The sequence below is a fragment of the Mesoplodon densirostris genome, chromosome 18, assembly GCF_025265405.1.
Source record: "Mesoplodon densirostris isolate mMesDen1 chromosome 18, mMesDen1 primary haplotype, whole genome shotgun sequence".
Taxonomy (NCBI): domain Eukaryota; kingdom Metazoa; phylum Chordata; class Mammalia; order Artiodactyla; family Ziphiidae; genus Mesoplodon; species Mesoplodon densirostris.
The window spans coordinates 61911215-61927023 of record NC_082678.1 but is presented as its reverse complement, the minus strand read 5'-3'; the positions used below and the strand labels follow the sequence as shown (position 1 = coordinate 61927023).

General features: G+C 46.5%; 1 long non-coding RNA gene across 3 annotated transcripts; it reads right to left on the bottom strand.

Annotated features, from left to right (window-relative positions):
* Window positions 1-1457: 1457 nt before the first annotated feature.
* On the bottom strand, window positions 1458-12291 carry LOC132478512 (uncharacterized). 3 transcript variants are annotated; one of them, XR_009530402.1, is made up of 4 exons: window positions 12212-12291; window positions 7135-7214; window positions 3549-5217; window positions 1458-1533 (listed from the first exon to the last, which is right to left on the bottom strand). It is a non-coding gene; the product is annotated as an uncharacterized LOC132478512 (long non-coding RNA). The 3 variants fall into 3 exon arrangements; XR_009530400.1 differs by lacking the exon at window positions 1458-1533 and having other exon boundaries at window positions 2437-5217; XR_009530401.1 differs by lacking the exon at window positions 1458-1533 and having other exon boundaries at window positions 2437-3883.
* Between the last annotated feature and the right edge of the window lie 3518 nt (window positions 12292-15809).

The window sequence follows — 15809 nt, the reverse complement described above, 5'->3', positions numbered from 1 at the left end:
GGAGACTTTTTGATGATGGCCATTCTGACTGGTGTGAGGTGATACCTCATTGTAGTTTTGATCTGCATTTCTCTAATAATTAGTCATGTTGAGCATCTTTTCATGTGCTAGTATTCTCTTTTTTCTACAGATGAGGAAACAGACTGAGGTACGTTAAGCACTTTGTCTAATACCATATAACGAAGTTCATGGCAAAGTTGGGATTGGAACACAATTATGTCTGGCTGCAATGATACATAATTATTATGCCAAAAAAACACAAAAAAGTGGGGGAGGAAATGGGTAATCAATGTGAACTGTGCCATGAAGGGAGGGTTCAGACATAAAGCGCAGAGGAAGCAAAATGGGTGCCATTGACTGTGCATCTCCCATAAGCCAGGTACAGTGGTAGGCAATGGCATGCATCAATCCATTAAATCAGAGAGCAAAATGTAAGGGGCCAGTATGTGGTCTCCAACTCAAGGTCAAAGATGAAACTCATACTGGGGTTATAAGTGTGAGTACCATTCACGCTCCAGATGTTTTAAGCTCCTACTATGTGCTAAGTCCAGCAAACATAAAAATCAACCTAACGGTCTTGGCAGTTACACACCATTCTGTTAACTTCTCCTCAGCTGTATCACAAAGCATCCCCAGAAACAACTCATTACTCAGCACATTCTTCAAAATTTCCTCTGAAGCCCCAAGAAACACGGTTTAAAAACTCAACCCAAGATCTAGAAGAATCCAGAACACTCAGATACCAGGGCTTCAGTCTGTTGGCATTTAATATCTTTATCCAAGCCACTCTCATATCTGGACTGAAGCAGTTGTCTTCCCTATCAGAGAACCATTGAATCTGCAGTTATCAAAATGACACACCTTTTACAAAACACTTTCTCATACTCCACCGGAGCATGTTAAATTCACAGCAATCCCATGAAGTTTGAAGAGTATATCATGTGCTCCCACTTGGCACGTTGGGGAACTGGAGTTCTTGGAACTCTAGATAGTGACCTGCCCCAGGTGATACAGGCAGTAAGTGGCAAAGACCAGGTGGGAGCCAATCTTCGAATCCCTCCTTCTCAGTCTAGTGCTCTTTCTCCTGAAGCAAGCTCCTTGTCGAAGGCCTTTTTCTGATGTATCATTTTTGAAGCATCTCCTTAAGGGTGATCTCCTACATCACCAGGTATAACATTATCATCTCAGCTCCATTTTGGCTGGGCATGGCTGTTTAAGGGAGACTTAACAAGAGCTGAATTCTTAGGACAGTCGGGGTTTGCTTTCCTCCCTCACTGGTAGGTCTGTCACTGGTCAGCTCTTACACTTAGCTTCATAAAGAACAAAAAATGTCCACTGTAATATGGGTGGTTCAAAGGCTCTCTTCTGGTTGGCGTACGAATTGAAACATTTTTTAAGGAAAATTGGCAGTATCAAAATCATAAATGTACATACCCTCAAAGCCAACAATTCACCTCCAGGAATCTATCCGAAAGAAGTTTTCACGTGAGTGAGCAGAGGACATGCATCAAAGCTGTTCCACTGTAACTTTGCCTATAAAAAACAAAAACTGAAGAAAACCAAAATCCTCCTTGTTAGTACAACATTTTTTTTACTCATGGTATGTCCATGCTATGGAAGAGCATGCAGCCATTAAAAATAATGAGCTACTCTGCTTGTACTGTCATGGATGTATATTCATGTTGTTAAATAAATAAAGCAAGTTGAAAATAACATGAATAATAGGATCAAACACTTCTGTTTCGAAAACAAACAAAAGCGGGGAAAAAAACTCAGATCGAGGCCCACCCCTTGGGCTTCAAATAGACCCCCAGGCTGTCCTGGGCCTATGATTTCAGGGAGGGGGAGGCAAGGAGAGAGCTGCGAGGTGCTGCCCTGGACTGCTCTTTTCTGAACATCATTAAAATTTGATTTTGAAGTTTCTGCTCTTAATGATATCCTAAGAGGCCTATGAAAGATACCAACGGTGCAGATTACAAAATTAAAAGTATGATTAGGGCTTCCCTGGTGGCGCAGTGGTTGAGAGTCCGCCTGCCGATGCAGGGGACGCAGGTTCGTGCCCTGGTCCGGGAGGATCCCACGTGCCGCGGAGCGGCTGGGCCTGTGAGCCATGGCCGCTGAGCCTGTGCGTCCGGAGCCTGTGCTCCGCAACAGGAGAGGCCGCAACAGTGAGAGGCCCGCGTACCACCAAAAAAAAAAAAAAATTAAAAAAAAAAATTATGATTATCCTGCCCCGCTGACTGAATTGCCCCAGCTGTGTACCCTCCACTTGTATGTATGAGTTTATATAATATACTGTACAACTATTATACATATATACCACAGGGGGAGAATATATACCATCAAACTATTAACACTGGCCCCTCTAGGGAGGGATGCAGGACACTTCCATGATTTTACTTTTTATACTTCTCATTATTTTATTGTTCACAAGGCATTATTTTGTAATTTTTAATTTAAAAAATGTAAAGGTAAAAACCATTCATTTAGGCCTAATAGAAGAAAATAAGAAAAAACAAACAAAATGGATGGCCTCTCACCATCCAAACCTCACCAGAGCAAATCCCAATTACATAGCAATACAGCATAGCAATGCCTTACAAAGCAGATTAGCAGGGAGCAGGGTGGGGAATTAGTCTGTTTTGTTGACAGTCCAGGACAGTGCCTGGCTCATATTAGGCATTCTATTAAAAAATTACTGAATGTGGAATGAACAGAGAAGAACTCAGGATATACACAGAAAGGCAACTTTACTTGATTTAAGCAATTGAGATTAGGAGGCCAAACTGTGACCAAATACCAATACTTGTGAGTGCAGCTAAGACTAGTCTGTAATTAGTATATCAAGTGTTTGCCTACCTGTAACCACTCCTAAATTGCTTTTACACATTTACTCATCAAATATCTATTAAAGCCCCTAAGGGGCTTCAATCAAGCAGTTCAAGTGGACCTATAAATTCAGTGTTTGAAAATGTTGCTTGTTAGCAGACATAGTCCTGGGCAGGGTTGTAATCCTGGTTCTGACTTCACCCACCATAACTCACTGTGTGACCTTCTCTGGCCTCTCATCTTCCTGAGCTGTCAAAATGGCAAGGCTTGAGCTAGATATTGTCTCAAAATACATAATCTCATTATGCTCCTGAGAATAGATTCTCAGAAATCCGGGAGCTCTGGACACTAGCTCCAGACACGAACAACTAAATGTCACTCTTATGTCCCTTCAGCTCAAAACTGCTGATCCTAAGCATGTGGAACTGTGTCCTTGCAGTATCACCAGTGTCCTAAGACAGCAAGTCCCCCTTTCCAGGGGTTTCAAAGTTCAGCCCCAACCAAATGAACACCGATCCCAAGTTAAGTTTTCCTGGAGATTCATGGGGGTCCTGTGCAAGGCGAGTACATTATAAGGGTCAAGAGCACAGTCTTTAGACTAAGATCTGGTTCCAACCCCGGCTTCACCACTTACCAGAAGGATGACCTTGAATGAGTTACTTAATCTCTCTCAGCCTCAGTCTCTTCTTACATAAAACAGGTAAAATAATAGCACCTACCTCGCACTCAGTGCCTGGCAAGTCCTTAACACAATGCCAGGAGCAGGGTAGAGGTTGTAGAAATGGTAGTCCTTAATGAGTGAGTGAGGATGAAGTGAAAAGGATTGTAGTTACAGGATGGGAGATGTGAGGTCCAGCAAAGCAAAGGTGACTTTGGGAGCATCCTCTCAGGAACTGCGGTTACTGTTTCCTCCGTGGGTTGGGGGCCAGGGGAGGGTAGGATGCCTGTGAAGGATTGATGGAGCTCTAGCTTCCCCAGGCTGACTGTTCCTCTGATTATGGTGTATTTCTCTCTTGTGCCCATCCTTGTGCACAGCACCCCTGGAATCCATTCCCTGGAAGGGGTGTGTTGCAACAGTGAATCAAAATCAATACCACCGTTGTTACCGACCCCTATCTGCATAAGACAGTCTCAGAGCTCCCAAGTCCCAAACCAAAGCCTGACTGTTCCTTCGGGAAGGTCACTGCCGAGTAGACCAAAAGAAGACTATTTTCCAATAGTTTTTCCAACCTTGGGGGACTGGGCTGATGACAGAAAGTGTGCAAAGGCATTATGACAGAGTCACCAACTCTAAATTCTGGGATCCCCAAAGCGCAAATTAGCTGCTAACTGGTGCAGTGGCTCCACCCACCCATCCGTCTACCCTCACAATTTCATGCTGCATCTAATTCAGCCTGCAAAGGAACGTGTTTCTTGGGACCCAGGCTGGTTGGGAGAGTTTGTAAAGACAAGATCCTTTCACTTTGTGTTTGTTTTCATTTTCCCAAGTGGCTCAGTTCTAACATGAAAAGTGCAATAAACGGGGAGTATCAGTGTTCGCTGAAAATATCACTTCAGAAGTGAAAATATATCCAAACAGCCAGTTGTAGTTTGAGAGGCTCACCCTTCACATTGGAAATCTCTCTCCTCTCTCCCTCCCCCTCTCCCTCTTCCTTCTTCTTCCAGCTCTCCCTCTGTCTTGCCATTTAGCTTTAATTGCCCTGTCAGCTCTAAAGGCTGCTAATTGACGCCTTTTATTCTGCATTAAAACTCCTCGGGAAGAAAGGAGCTCACGGCCCCCCCGAGCTGCGCGATCTGGCCGATTTGGCACGCCTGTCTCCCAGTGTATGGAGCTGGGTGCTGCCGCGCTAGGGGCAGGCGTTGGGGAGCCGCGGAGGCGGGGAGGGGGCTGGGCAGGGGTTGGAGCGTCTATTTTTAGTGAGGGTTTTATAGAGTGGATCCCTGTGGCTTGGCTCCACACTGAAATATTGTCCTCGTCTCAATGACATAAACACAGGGCAACTTGGAGATCTTGGCGCCAGCCCTGGCCGGAGCCTGTGAATGGGCAGAAAGGTGGGATGGGACTAAGCGAGAACCCGGCTGTAATTACAACTAAATCCTCCCCCCGCCCCCAGCCCGGGCTCTGCGGCTCCCTTAATACCGCAAAAAGCCTCTGCTTTTGTGTAGGGAAGATGAACCGAAGTTACTCAAAGGTCTACCAAGAGGCAGCTAATGGCATATGGCTTGGGGAAGCTTAGGTTAAAAAGAAGGTGTTCGAGAATGAATTAAACAGCCATCGCCATCAGTGAAAAGCAGGCAAAGTATGGAAGGCTCCGTTGGCTCCTGCAGTCGATCCAGGGCGTCGCTGTCTCCGCAGATCATGGAGCATCGAGACCCGGCCCTGGTCCACTGAGACATTGGAACGGATAAATTGGAACCAATTAGCACAAGGTCTCAGTATGATTCTTTGGAATGTCCCAGACTGGGCTGGACGAAGCTGTCGCTCCGGACTGCCTCAGACGTGGAGCCACACTTTCCAAAGCCTATTTAAACATAGCCTTGCTCCCCTCCAAATGTAATCCCGGCCCTCATTTTTATCCTTGGAAGCTTTGGGGAGGAAGGGAGTGGGGGCAGGTGGGATTTTTTCATAGCCCCCTCCCCCACTCCCACGGCCCCGTAAATAAATAAAAGATTACACCAAATTCCATTTGAAGTTGTCAGTCCCGGAATGGAACTTTTATCCCATTATGAATTTCATGGCTGAGACGGTTCAGACTTTGAATGTGGCTGACACCTCCATTGAAAGGCCCTAATTGCAGTTGTAGGAATTGACTGCAGACACCACACTGTACACACCACCGCATTCCTCCGAAGAAAGAACATCCTATGAGAGCAGCCCCCGGCCTCCCCTCAAGGCAGTAGAACTGTCAAGGTTTCACTTAAACTTTAAACCAAAGTTGCCCTATCTAAGGGCCAGGTGCTAATTTGGGATTCTGAGGTCGGGCAGATTTGCCTTGGCTGACAGGGCTGTTACTATACCCAGGGGGCTAGCAGCAGTCACGCTTCAGCCTCAGAGACAACCAGGAAGGCAGTCTTTCAATCCATAGGGACCCCTGAAGGACTGCTTTTATTTTCAGATGAACTTCCTCTGAGCCTGAGTGTCCAGAGTTGCTGGCCTACCTGAGTCAGGAAGGCTGCCTGCTGGGAGTGCCCAGGGGAGGGGGCTCTTCCCTTCACCCTGTGTCCAGTGTCCCCTGATGGGGACGAAGCCAAAGAAGGGTGGCATGTGACAGGGAACTGTGAAGCTGTTCTCCTCCTCCCTCCTTGCTGGGCACCAAGGATGTGTGTGTGTGTGTGTGTGTATGTGTGACAAAATGCACATAATGAAAAATTCACCATTTGAGCCATTTGTAAATGGCATTAAATAGCATCAGTACATTTCCATTGTGTGCCACCGTCACCATCATCCATCTCCAGAACATTTTTCCTCTTCCCAAACTGAAGCTCTGTACACATTAAACTTTAACTCCCCCCCTCCCCCTCCCCTTTGGCAACCACCATTCTACTTTCTGTCTCTATGAATTTGATTACTCTAGGCACCTCATATAAGTGGAATCACACAGTATTTGTCCTTCTGTGACTGACATTTCATTTAGCATAACGTCCTAAGTTTCATCCATGTTGTAGCATATGTCAGAATTTCCTGCCTTTTTAAGGGTGAATAATATTCCATTGTACGTATACACCACGTTGTGCTTTTCCATTCATCTGTTGATGAACACTTGGATTATTTCCACCTTTAGGTTATTGTGAATAATGCTGCTATGAACATGGGTGTATATGGGTTGCAGTCCCTGCTTTCAGTTCTTTGGGATATATACTCAGAGAAGAAATTGCTGGATCTTATGGTAATTCTATTTTTAATTTTTTAAGGAACTGCAATACTGTTTTCTATAGCAGCTGCATCATTTTACATTCCCACGAGCAGTTCACAAGGGTTCCAGTTTCTCCACATCCATGTCAACACTTCTTTTCATTATGCGTATATACATATAATAGCCATCCTAATGGGTATGAAGTGATATCTCATTGTGGTTTGGGACGCCAGAGATTTGTGTCTGTTTTGTGTTTGCTTTGATAGCTCTCTTTCTCTTTCTAAAGAAATATAAATACACATAAATACCCACCAAGTGCGTCACCCTCCTTCTCTCTCTCCCCAAAGATAACCACTGTCTCCAAGTTGGTGTGTATAATTCCCATTCATTATAAGATTTACCACATATATTTGCATCCATTAATAATTTATACTACTATTTTGTAAGTCACCTTGAATTCCATTTTTGTGTCTCTCTTCACCACCACTTTCCGTATTTACTGGTTGTATAAGGAACACCAGAATCAGGATCCTAGATGAAACAAAAAAAAGGGCCATCAAGAATAGACCACATGCTTTGAGGTTGGGCAGAGTTCAACCACAGCTATGCCACTTTCTACTTGGGTGACCTTGGTCAAGTCACTTGACTTCCCTGAGTTTTAGTGTCCTCGCTTATAAACTGAGATGTTTTGAGGACTAAATGATATAACAAATATAATGCACCGTACCAGGCACACAGCAAGAACTCAGAAACTGGTAAGAAAGCAGAAGAGAAGAAAGAAGTTAACATCCATTTTCTTGTGGAGCTGTGCCTCTGCCCTGCTGTTACTCACGCAGAGCGCCCACTGACTGCTCTTGCCCATATCTTCATGCTGCCACAGGGTAGGACAGACCGTGTGCAGAAGTATAAGGTTCACCCTTTACAGAAACGTGGATTTAAGGTGTGGGAGTGAGGGTCCCCCTCCTCCCCCTCTTCCCCTCACCCAGAGAGCAATGGAGACTGGAGGAAAGTGAGCAAGGAGGGAGGGAAGCCTGAACTGTTCTGCCAAGTCACCCTACTTGGGGGAGGACATTCAGCTCAGGCCCTGAGCCTGGCTACAGAAACTGTAATCCAATACCTTAATCCATTTCTTCTTCAAAGCGTTGCCCTGTGTGCCAGGTGGACAGAACCCGAGTGATGCCGAGCTGCCCCTGAGAAACTTTTGCACTGGGCTGTGTCATTCAGGCTGGGAAAAGTATACCCAGAGGGGCGCCTTTGACCTGGTTATCTGGACAGTTGTGGCTATGGAATGACAGCTTCGAGGACCTAAAGGATGTTTAGGGAATTGCACCTCGTCAGTGTTGACAGTGAACCTAGCCATTGATCCAGCCACCCCCAGCGAGTGCTGACTGAGCCAGATGGTGTGCAAAGCTCTTTGGCTACACAAAGAAGAATCAGACACCAAGGGGAGCCTAGTCTTCAGAGAGATTCGTGATCTTCGAACCTTTTGGAACGCCTCTGAACCCACCTCTCTAAGAAGACAGCAGGGACTTGGAGCAGTAGAGGCAGAAGGGAGAGAATAGTTCCCAGAAGGACTGGGTTCTGGGGTCTCAGGGGTGGGGGTGGGGGACTCCACCATCTTCCTTCCCAAGGGCATGGACTGAGTTGAGCCTGACATGTCACAGCAGCTGTGCCTCCCCAGAATGAGCTGGGATCACATCACTCAACTACTCCCGACCCCCAGCCCAAGCTGCAGCTTCCTGGGATAGAGCCAACCTCTCCTCACCCCCTCCCCTGCCCTGACTCGCTTCTGCTGCCAAAGACAGCAGACCTCAAGATACTGAGCTGCTAATTTGTGAGGATTCAGGCTGCTGAAGGTGTTGGTACAACAATCAGGCTGTCTCCAGTTCAGCATGGGCGAGTCATTGGTGTATACCAGTTAAATAATAAAGCAGCTATTTGGGTCCACTTGGTCTTTTTATTTTCCAGATACCTATGAGGGACCTAGTTTATAAGAAAAGATCAAACAGGGAATTCCCTGGTGGCCCAGTGGTTAGGACTCGGTGCTTTCACTGCCAAGCCAGGGGTCAATCCCTGGTCGGGGAACTAAGATCCTGCAAGCTGAGCAGTGCAGCTGAATAAATAAATAAATAAATAAATAAATAAAATCAAACACAAGCCATTGCTGTCTGGATTTGTTGCATTAATTAAGACATGAGGGACTTCCCTGGTGGTGCAGTGGTTAGGAATCCACCTACCAATGCAGGGGACACAGGTTTGATCCCTGGTCCAGGAAGATCCCACATGCCACGGAGCAACTAAGCCCGTGCGCCACAACTACTGAAGCCCGCGCGCTCTAGAGCCCATGCTCCACAACAAGAGACGCCACCGCAATGAGAAGCCCACCCACCGCAACGAAGAGTAGCCCCCGCTCGCTGCAACTAGAGAAAGCCCACGCACAGCAACGAAGACCCAAAGCAGCCAAAAATACAATTTTTTAAAATAATAAAAAATAAAAGTAAAATAAATAAAAACTACATTAAAAAGAAAAAGAGAGCTTCCCTGGTGGCGCAGTGGTTGGGAGTCCGCCTGCCGATGCAGGGGACATGGGTTCGTGCCCCGGTCCGGGAAGATCCCACGTGCCGTGGAGCGGCTGGGCCCGTGAGCCATGGCCGCTGAGCCTGCGCGTCCGGAGCCTGTGCTCGGCGACGGGAGAGGCCACAACAGTGAGAGGCCCGCGTACCGCAAAAAAAAAAAAAAAAAAAAGACATGGACATAGTTTTCCCCACCATGGTTTCCCTCCAACCACTACCAGGATCCATTGTTGTCCCCAAAAGAAATTAAGCAGCTCAGGGAGTCATTGACTCACTAGGCACCTACTGTACATCAAACACAACGCTAGGCGCCAGGATTAGAGAGATAAGCTCCCATAAAGAGCTTGCAGACTAGTGGTCAAGACAGACAACTGCCTAGAATGCCATCTGGTAATCCATAACCTAGAAGAAGGTCCAGATGGCATAGGAGCTGAGAGGAGGGACCTCATTCTGCACAGAAAGAATCGAGAATGGAGGAGGCAACGCTTAAGCAGAATCTAAAAAATGATTTTGCAAATGAGGGAGATAGTAGGCAGAGCAGGCTATGTGTAGAGACCTCCAAGGAGTCCTCTAAACAGAAGGTAGATCAGGGTCAGAATGGAAAAGGCATCCGGTGTCGTAACGTTATCTTGAGAGTCACCAAGAGAATCCTTAGAGGTTGTTGAACGATTGTAAATAATTCCATTTCTATATACGAGTTATTTTAGCCTGTTTCTCCTTCAAGAATGCCAAGACTTTGGGAGAAATGAGAGGGGCACTTGGGTGCACTTCCGTAGAAAGCTGCTTGCCTTGGGTGGGCCAGTGCTATCTGCAAGCCCTCCTTCTCTGTGGGAACTTAGGGGAGCTTTGGTGAGAGATGAGGGCCTCGCCTAGGACCCTAATAGCTGTGAGATGAAGAAGAGTTGCTATCAGGGACAAGTCAGAGACCTCACCAACCCCCCACCCCACAATCCGTCGTCACGGCCCTGTGGTCCCTAGAAGAGGACAAGTGCCCCAAAGCTTGCCTAGCTGTCAAAATATTTAGAAGAAGCATATTGAAATCACACATGGAACAATAGGACTACCTCAGAAGTAAACGTTCATGCTGTTGAAGCAGCCTAAGCCATAAACATTTAGTCTCGAATGTAGCTGCCTCTCTTTCTGGGCTGGGGGCTTGAAAGAAAAGCAGAGTTCTATAAAATGTGATCTGCCAGGATTTTCTTACCCCTGTGGCATGATAATTACGATGCCTCTTATTACATTTAAAGGCTCATCTGTGGTGACTCAAATCCTCCAGGATGTGAGGAAGGCAGCTTTGCATTTGTCTCAATGTATTTTGCCGAACCGCTGCAGTAATTCACTTTTGAAACACAGCAAAGTGAAAATGAGGTTTGAACCGCAACCTTGCCTCATTACCAGCCCGCCCCCTCCCTGCCACCTCCAGGCACTTCAAGGGCCCTTCTCCCAGCATTTTAGGGATTATCTTTGCGAGTTTAATCAAGCTTTACATTAACTAGTTAACATGGTTAAGCCTTTGTGCGAGGAAAGAAATGCTTGTCTGAAACTGTAGTGTACTGGAATCATTTTGTAGGGAGGAGACCCAGAGGCCCAAACATTGGACTCGGCTCTAAACTTATCCACCTCTCTACCATGGATGGGAAAAATTTTTTTTAATTTATATGTTTATAAATAATTTATAAAACTAATTTTTTTCTAAAAATCCTATACATAGTGAATGGTACCTTTGAAAAGTCTTGTGTTGAAACACGAGTATATCCGCCAACCACGCTGGTGAAAGACTAGCCACTGTCTTATTTACTTTTATTTGTATTTTAATTAATATGTTTGCTTATGATCTTAATTATGCCGAAGAAAAGTTTGGAAAATCGTTGAGGTATGTGGGAGACACCTGATGGGTTAGAGGGAAGGTAGGAACCCCTTTTAGAAAATTACGAAGGTTGTTTTTATAACTTTGAAGCCTCTCTTTCAATTCTATAGGTATGTTTTGTGAATTACAATAATGAAATGCCATCATTTTCTTTTCTTAATTGAGGTCATTTTTCAATGAAGCTGGGTACAGACCCTAAGGTGAAACCTTAGATATAAGAAAAATAAAAGCAGTTGGGGGCTTCAGAGACATTGTTTGTCTTGAAAGTGATGTGAGGAAGCTTGATCAAAAGCCTTGTTTTACTACAGTCATGCTCCATTATGGAGGGTGGGACTGTGGGTGGGGTGGGGGAGGGGAGGATGAAATGAGCCCTCGCTCCAACTTGACCAGGTTGTCAAAAGTCACTGGCCAGAGTAAATCTCCCTAGCCTGCTGGTATCGACGACCTCTGAAGTAAGCCAGATATGGATCGGACCAAGGGACCAGTAACGGACCAACACAGATGGATGCCTTAGGAAGGCCCCATTGCGCCTGCAGCTCTGAGCTAAGAATCCTCTCCCTACCTCCTTAGATAATCCTGGAGTCAAAGAATATGGCCTTCGGCAGCTCCCTCACCTCTCTGGGCCTCAATTTCCCTATCTATAAAATGGGTATTTAATTGCCCCTACTCCAGAAGCTCTTGTAAGATGTAGATAAGAAAATGTTTGTAAGGCAGATGGTAAATTCCTGGCACATGTTAAACTTATAGCCCTGTTTCTAAGACTGGCAATTGAGAGAGAAAGCCTCTTATTTAGTCACTTGGGGACCCTGTCCTCCAAACCCTCAACTGAGGTGACTTACTTCCAGTACCCAGCCCCCGCCCCAAACTCATTCCAGACTTTCCAGACTGTAGGGTTTAGATCAAGCGTGAGATTGGGCTTTGGTGCATTTTAGTTTTGTTTTGTTTTTCAGCCCAGTGGTGGGTTTTGACGTGGATATCACTTTATTTTGAAAGCAATCTGATTTCTCTGTAGACGCCCGTGACGGGAGATTAAAGTGTCATGAAACAGTGCCTATCACATACTTACATGCATGCGTACAAACACTCACCCCTGCGCACAAAAGCTCCTCAAATGGGTTTCTCCCTCGTCTCACCATTGCACATGAGCGCTGAACCATTTAACTAAACCTGAAACAAAGATCATCCAATAATACGAGTCAGCCCTGCCCGGCAGCCTGGTGCTGGCTTCAAAACTCTTTTCAACACGTAGAACTTTAAATGCCATTTCCAGCTTTACTCATGCCTGATAGTTACTTTGGGGCAAGTTGTTGCCACTAAATTCACTGATTTTAATCTTTCATTGACTTTTTCCTAAATACAAAAATGTTTTATGACTGCTCTCTCTCTTTTTAAACAGATTTACATACAAGTAACGTAAAGTAAGGTTCTCTCCCCTCCTCACCCCACCAACTTACCCAATTCTTTACAGGTAATCATTACAATGCATGATTTATAAGCATATTTTTAGGGATTTTCCCCTACACATAAAATAATCCCTGCATAGAGATTAAAAGCCAGGGTTCTAGGGCTGAACAGCCTCGACTTCAATCAGAATAAAGTTTTGTTTTTGTTTTTTAATAGGGGCTGTCTTAAAATATTTAGGACCTATAATCATCATATTCATATGGTTTCCAAAGTTTCTTTCATATATTTCTAAACTCAAGTATAAATTCAAATTGGATTTGAAACTGCTTAAGACCCTTGATGGCTCACTATATAAACCCCTCGTCTTCCAGCCTTTAGTCCTCAAGCCCCAGCACTTAGCACTGCCAACTTGTCACAGCATTTGGATGGTGTTCCCCTCCCCCCACTGCCCCAAATATCATCCAGCCACTGTCCCCTCCTCACTAGACTGTGCCCTCCCATTTGTCATTGGACATTGCATTTCCTAAGGAGTTTTTTTGGCTCCTCCATCCCACCCCAACATTTCTGTGCTTTGTCGTGGCAGTTGACATCCTGACTTGTAATCTTGGGTTTATTTTTCTTTTTTCCCCCCCGAGTAGTCTTTGAGAGTGTCTGGAAACAGGGTACATGCCTGGTGAATAGGTGGAGGAATAAGACCGACGGATGACAGTAGGTGGTCATGGAGAGTCATTCCAAGTCGGCACCAATACTTGGTTGGTGAGGAGACAGAGTTGGGGGCTAGGAAAAAATTCAGAGACGTGAGACTGTTGTATTAGGTGGATTCAGTAGCCAGAGCCTGCGAACACCCCACCCAACTCAAACTGGGGAGGTTTTCACGTTATTTTTCACTCCATTGAGTTCCTGTCTCCTTGTTATCTTGAGTCTTCGAGGGGATAAGGGAGGCTAGACCATATTATCTCAATAAACATCTATCTCAGGCAGCAGGATGAGAGGATGTGGGGGAAATGGGAGCCTAAGTTGAGATGGGTGCTTGTGTGTTTGACGGGGCGGGGGGAGGCTGTGTGTAAATTCCTCATGGTAGGTGGCTAAGGGGGACTGTCTCCAGGAGCCCTTCCGGCCTGGGTGGCAAAGGCGGGGGTGTGCATGGGAGTGCACCCGGGTCTGTTTGTATGCCCCATTGCTGTATGTGTTGTGGTAGGGGAGGTATGCTCATCAGCAGATGCATCAGTGTCTGTAAAGTGTGCACCCATGTGAATCCATAAGGGTGAATGGTGGCAAGTGGGAAGCAAGTCCTAGAACAATTAGAGTTTTAGTTTCTCTTACTGATGACAGCTGCCTTTTCATAGAACAGCCCCTCCATCACTTTGGAGAATCTTTTCCTGCTACATGCTGTAGCAGTAGCATTCCATTCACTTTCCTTTTGAAATATTGGGTCACATATGGTAAAAGTCCACAATGCAGAACCAAGTTGGGTTTGATTTTTACTTATTTTTTTTTCAGATTTTTTGATGTGGACCTTTTTTTTTAAGTCTTTACTGAATTTGTTACAATACTGCTTCGGTTTTATGTTTTGGTTTTTTGGCCACGAGGTACTGGGATCTTAGCTCCCCGACCAGGGGTTGAACCCACACCCCCTGCATTGGAAAGGGGAGTCTTCCACTGGACCCCCAGGGAAGTCCCTTGATTTTTAAATGTATGTATTTACGTATGTATGTGTTTAGAGAGGGAGTGTGTGTGTGTGTGTGTGTGTGTGTGTGTGTGTGTGCTCGCGTGCGCGTCCGCACACGAGTGAATGGAGAGAAATGATAAAAAGATTTCCTTTCCAGATGAGGACCTCGAGCCCAGAGAGACCCGGACCCCAGACCAGGAAAGGCAACATCAAGCCAGGAGAGCTGAAGGCCGAGGCCGAGGCAGCGCGTGCTGGCAACGCCGCAAGGGCAGAAGATGGGCCCCCCAGCGTTGCCTCCACCCACCCCCAGGGCCCCCACACCAGGGCAGGCTAAACATGAGGAGGCTTCTGTCTCCAGGGCTGGAAGAGAGGCGCCCTCGTTAAAACTCAGATAAACAGTTTATCAGGAGATGAATGAGCCACCGGGCTCCAGAGTCGCTCCCGTTCCCCAGCGTGGAGCCGGGCGGGCGGGGCGGGGGCCGCGGGCGGAGAGGGAACCAGACTGGGGAAGGGAAGGGGCTGTCAGGGCTGGAGCAAAGCGCTTGCCTCCTCTGGCCTGTAGCTTTGTCTCTATCCCTGGAAATGTATTTCCCATTTGTTTACCCATTTCCCCACCCCAGCCCACGATTTAGAGTCATCTCCCTCCCATTCTCCCCTCTTTCTCGCCTTCTATTCCCGCTTCCTATGCTGGTTAGAACTTCACTCTTATAACTGGAATCCCATCACCAAAAAAATCACACTCAAAAACTCAGACCCTATGGTGAAACTGCACTGGCCTCCACCCTGGCTGTGAGTCCTGAACTGGCCAGGTTTCCCACAGCCTCCCGCAGGCTATGGGGAGCCCACCACCCTCCAGCCCTAGAAGCCTCCACTGTCCCATTCCTTCCGCAGTCAGGAGAGGAAAGCGACAAGCCTTGTGGCTGACTTTTCCTCACTTTGCTAAGTTGGGTCAAGTCCAAAAATGCCATTTTGGGTCTCATTGAGAGGAAGTCCATCAAATTCGACATTTATGGGACCCAAGAGACAGTCAGAATCAGAGGGTGACACAATTTTCATGTGCCTGGGATGATCCGGGGCCTCAAAGATGGCCACTGTCATGTTTTCTCCTTTGTGGTGCCTCGTGCTCCCTTGACCTCTCTGTGTCACGGGGCCCCAGAGAGGTAAAGTGACTCACCCGAGGTCACACAGCTGCTAGGTTTCGGGTTTTCCAAAGTCAAGCTCCATGTCCTTTGCACATCACCCAAAGCTGCCTCAGGTCTATGCTTCCAGGGCCAAAAAAACAAGATTGTTGAATTGTTCTGAGAATCAGCTGAAAATAAGAAAAGATGCATAAGGTCCTCTTGCCTTCACCTGGAGTTGCCGAAGCCATGGTTCAAAAGGCTGCTTCCGTTTCCCTTGACAGAGTACCTTGCAGGGACGGAATCCTGGGATGCAGATAACCAAGAATGGACCTAGAGTCACTTCGTCCACTAGATTCTTCCCACATAGGCTGCCAAGGCCCGAGCCCCTGGCCAATCCCCACTGACATCCAACTGCTCCCCTCCTCACCCCACCCCCTGGGAGGACCTGATCAGAGAGCTGAGCTGATCACCATCCCTCCTTTGGCCCATCTC